This window comes from Theobroma cacao, chromosome 9, assembly GCF_053813885.1.
Source record: "Theobroma cacao isolate CCN51 chromosome 9, ASM5381388v1, whole genome shotgun sequence".
NCBI classification, from domain to species: domain Eukaryota; kingdom Viridiplantae; phylum Streptophyta; class Magnoliopsida; order Malvales; family Malvaceae; genus Theobroma; species Theobroma cacao.
The window spans coordinates 14,561,893-14,567,051 of record NC_142647.1 but is presented as its reverse complement, the minus strand read 5'-3'; the positions used below and the strand labels follow the sequence as shown (position 1 = coordinate 14,567,051).

The 5,159-nt window shown below is 37.4% G+C and overlaps 2 pseudogenes; both read left to right on the top strand.

Moving 5' to 3' along the window:
• Positions 1-373: 373 nt before the first annotated feature.
• On the top strand, positions 374-1,717 carry LOC18589285 (G-type lectin S-receptor-like serine/threonine-protein kinase At1g34300 pseudogene; annotated as a pseudogene).
• Positions 1,718-3,033: 1,316 nt separating this feature from the next.
• LOC18589286 (rust resistance kinase Lr10 pseudogene) lies at positions 3,034-4,273 on the top strand (annotated as a pseudogene).
• Positions 4,274-5,159: the final 886 nt, after the last annotated feature.

Below are 5,159 nucleotides of genomic sequence, written 5' to 3'. Positions count from 1 at the left end.
TGTTTTTTGCATTTATCTTTGTCAAATGGTCCAATAAATGCTTCATTTCATGGCCGGCCTTGTTATATTTTTATAGGTTGGCTGAACGACTGCACATGCAGTTCATCTAGATTCCTGAATAGAAGAAGGCGTTACACTAGAATAGGTATAACTGGTAAGAGCATGAAATAAGATATTGTAAACGATTGCACATTGCTCCACATCCTGACTTATAGACATATTTTGAGTCAGTTTTGACCTTGTTTCTTCCATAGCAATATCATATATTCATCCATTTTCTCCATAAATTGTTGGTAAATACTTCTACTTTTGAATGCCATCTAATATATTGTAATTGCATCTGCTTAATTTGTGCCTTCTCCTGCCATCATCAATGTCATCAAGCCCAGGAATTGTAACTACAGGTAAGGTTTTCTCTAGTGTTTCTGTGTTCTTTGGTTCTGTTTTCTTCGTAATCATCCATGCCAAAGAAACTGATAAATTATAGATTTGTAATGATTTCCTACACTTTGCAGTAATCATCATCATCACGATTCTTGTCATAATGGCCGTTATCGGTTTCAGGAGAAGAGCTGAAGCTCTTAGGAACAATGTTCACCACCCCCAATTTTTGACACTAACCATGGATAAATTCCTCAATGATATGGAAAAGGAGAAACCAATCAGGTTTACCTCCCAGCAGCTAAGGATTGCAACTGATAATTTTACCAATCTGCTGGGTTCAGGGGGTTTTGGAGCTGTGTATAAGGGAGTTTTCAATAACGAAACCATCGTAGCTGTCAAGGTTTTATATGGAAGCTCCGATAAAAAAATCGAGCAACAATTCATGGCAGAAGTGAGTACAATTGGTAGAGTTCATCATTTTAATCTTATTCGACTCTACGGCTTCTGCTTTGACTGGAACCTGAGGGCCCTCGTTTACGAGTACATGACAAACGGCTCACTTGACAAGTTTTTATTTAGTGAAGAAAAGATATTAGGATTTCAAAGACTTCATGAGATCGCAATAGGCACGGCAAAAGGGATCACTTACTTACATGAGGAATGCCAGCAGCGAATTATTCACTACGACATATAGCCTGGAAACATTCTCCTAGATGCACAGTTCTTTCCTAAAGTAGCTGATTTTGGTTTGGCCAAGCTCTGCAACAGGGAAAATACTCATATAACCATGACAGGTGGTAGGGGTACTCCAGGATATGCAGCACCAGAACTTTGGATACCGTATCCTATAACCCATAAGTGTGATGTTTATAGCTTTGGAATGCTACTATTTGAGATCATAGGTAGGAGAAGGAACCTTGACATTCAACTTCCAGAGAGCCAAGAGTGGTTCCCAAGATGGGTGTGGGAAACTATTGAGAATGGAGATTTAGTGGAGTTGATGAAAGTCTGCGAGATTGATGACATAAATAGAGAGACAGCCGAGAGAATGGTCAAAACCGCTCTGTGGCGTGTCCAGTATAGACCTGAGCAGAGGCCATTGATGAGCATGGTGGTTAAAATGTTGGAAGGAGCAATGGAAATCCCTGCACCTTCCAATCCATTTGCGCATTTGCGTGTGGAGGCTCAAATTCCTAGCATTCCTGCCCTTACAACATGGACTGAAACCCCTGTTGATTCAGAATCTTCTTCAGTGATAACAGAATCGACGTTAGTACGCACAACTCCTACCATGAAAAAGTATGAGATTGAAGTGGCTGGCAGTTCCACTTAGTACATTAAAAATGTAAATACATCCCTCTCTGTCATTCCCTTCAGTGTTTGGTGTCTTTGCCTGCTGATGCAAATTATCTACTTCTACAATCTATTATAAGAAATTTATTAACGTTTTTTTCATAGATTTAGTGAAATTAGCAACCAAGAGTTATTGTATTAAATATGAGAAAAAGAACGAAATTGGCTCATTGAAGTATCAAACAAAAGAGCGGAAGTAAACATGTAGAGTTAGCTCTTTTACATGTCAACTAGACACCTAACTCTAGAGGACCTATTTCCTACACTTGGTGGTAGGAATTGACCGCTACGGTAGTAGGATACACACACAGTTTCACCCCAACCCCAACAACAATCATAATAGTGAATAAATCCCCTGCCATTTCTCAACGCCTATAGGTTAACATTAAACCTTCTTAGAGAACCATAAGGATGACTTGGCTCGAACCTTCATGAAATAACCAGGCAATTCTTTGCTTCTCCTCCCTCCCCCTACCCTCCTTGTCTTTATCCCGTATGTAATTTGTGTGTATATTAATATCAATCCGTTTCCACATATACTACTAAAATAAATAATAGCCTATTGTTTAAGGGTTCATAGTTTTCAAGAGTCACTATTAACACAGTACAGGACGAATATTGCATCTATTTTCTGAAGATAGTCATGATTCAGGTAGTAAAGTCAAATAGGTTAAGAATAAGAATGTTTGGGTGATGTTATGGTCATATGGCCCTCAATATATATATATATGTCCTTTGCCGGCCATAGGTTTTTTAATCATTAGGCGATGTGCCCCAGACGGAGTTGCACTACAATAACAAGTATATTCCTGGAATTATCGTTCCCATCATGGAATAGCTGTCTGCATTGCTTTGCATCCTGAAATTTCGCAGAAATTATGCGACATTAAATATTGTCTCTTGTGCTCTTGCACATTAGCGATTTTACATAATCTGTTTCCCAAATTGTTAATCAACATCTTTATTCGACATGACATCTAAAATTGTGTAAATCAAATCTACTTTTGCTGTACTTCTATCTATTTCTTAATGTCAAGTCCAAGCACAGGTGCTGCAGGCGTTGAAACAGCTGTTATTATTGCGACTGTAGGTAAGCTTTTTCCTCTGGTGTATTTGCTTTGGTTTTGTTATTGATTTTTGGTTTCATGTAAAATAAAAGTTACAAGTGATGATTATGTATTGTAACTGATTTCTTACACTTCTGCAGTGGTTCTTGTTATAAAGGCAATTATCGTAGCATATGTATGCAGTAAAAGAGCTCGAATAAAGAGCAGCGATGTTTGCCCAGACTCACAATTTTTGACATTAACCATGGATAAATTTCTGAATGACATGGAAAGGGAGAAGCCGATCAGATTCACCACTCAGCAGCTAAGGATTGCAACTGATAATTTCACCAACTTGTTAGGTTCAGGTGGCTTTGGAGCAGTTTACAAAGGAATTTTTAGTAATGGAACCATTGTGGCTGTGAAGGTTTTGCATGGAACTTCTGATAAAAGAATTGAGGAGCAGTTCATGGCAGAAGTGAGTACAATTGGAAGAGTTCACCATTTTAATCTAGTTCGACTTTATGGTTTCTGCTTCGAGAGGAATCTGAGGGCTCTTGTTTACGAGTTCATGACAAATGGTTCGCTAGACAAGTTTTTATTCAGTGAAGACAAGAAATTGGGATTTGAAAAGCTTCATGAGATTGCAGTAGGCACAGCGAAAGGGATTGCTTACTTACATGAGGAATGCCAACAGCGAATTATTCACTACGACATAAAGCCTGGAAACATTCTCTTAGATGCAAAGTACTTTCCTAAAGTAGCTGATTTCGGTTTGGCAAAGCTTTGCAACAGGGAAAATACTCATGTAACCATGACAGGAGGAAGGGGTACTCCAGGATATGCAGCACCAGAACTTTGGATGCCATATCCTATAACCCATAAATGTGATGTTTACAGCTTTGGGATGCTATTGTTTGAAATCATAGGTAAGAGAAGGAACCTTGACAGAAATCTTCCTGAAACCCAAGAGTGGTTTCCAAGATGGGTGTGGAAAAAGATTGAGAATGGAAATCTCGTTGAGTTGATGATAGTCTGCGGAGTTGAGGAAAAGGATAGAGATATGGCGGAGAGAATGATCAAAACAGCTTTGTGGTGTGTTCAATACAGGCCGGAATCAAGGCCCTTGATGAGTATTGTGGTGAAAATGTTGGAAGGAGCATTGGAGACTCCGGCCCCTTCAAATCCTTTTGCCTATCTTTGGATGGAGCCTTCTGAACCTAATAACAATATTCCTCGGCACACAATATGGACCGGTACCCCTTGTGATTCAGAATCCTCTTCAGTAGTAACAAGGTCTAGTTTAGAATGTGCAACTCCTATCATGAGAAAATATGGAATAGAAATGGCCTCCACCTAGTTAAGACTGTACCCACCTCTCCGTCAAATCCTCTCTTTTCTGTTTTGTGAAACTGTTATGCTCCTTCCTTAACAGATACAAATAGCGAAACCGAGTTATGGTATACATGAGCGTGACTGACTTTCATTATAATTTTGGAAGCAGATAATTTACGGTCGATGGAGTGAGCCTGCAGCATAATCACATAATCCTTATTGTCATTCTTCATTCATAATATATATCATTTTTACAACCAAAATAATGAACCTTTTCAGTAGTTTGATAGCTGGGAATAACACTTGTCATTCTTATTCTTATAAATTTGATAGCAGGGAAAGGCATTGGATGCATACATACTGTAAACATTTAGATAATTTGCATACATCATAAATTAGTTTTTGATACATTTTTACTGATGCTTTAGAACATAAATTGCAATAAGTTTCCATTTGAATGTATTTTTCAAAAAAAAAATATAGTTCGGTCCTGCACAAATAAATTCAATTTTTGGTCTTTGCGATTTTGAATTACATAATAAATAGTCATTGTTTGTCCTTTAAGCCCCCTGTAACAATTTAAATTGACTTAATGATCATTATTTTCTTTAAGAGAATTGAGGTCTCGTATTTGCTTCTCCTTATATCTTTTCTTACGTATAAAGAAAACAAATCTTACACCGTTCAAATTAAGTTCAAACTCTCGAACTCAAGACTTTTGACTTGAAATTTTAAATTCCTATTGTTAAGACGTCAAGAACAATAAAATTTCAGTTATGTTATAACTTGTTATTAATGATAATTATGAAAATTAGGTAAGTTGTTTGCTGACCATGACTCCTAATTAAAGAAAATTAAATTATATTATATTTGGCCTAAATTAAGACAATCCAGAGTGTCAGGTTTTAGAATTGGTAATTTCATAAATTCATCAGTAACTGCAAAGTTTTTTGTGGCCCCAAATGAAGCAGTGGGCGCGGCTATATAAACAAAGGTTAATTTATCTCTGGTATAGGCAATCAGACATGGGAACTTCCTAAA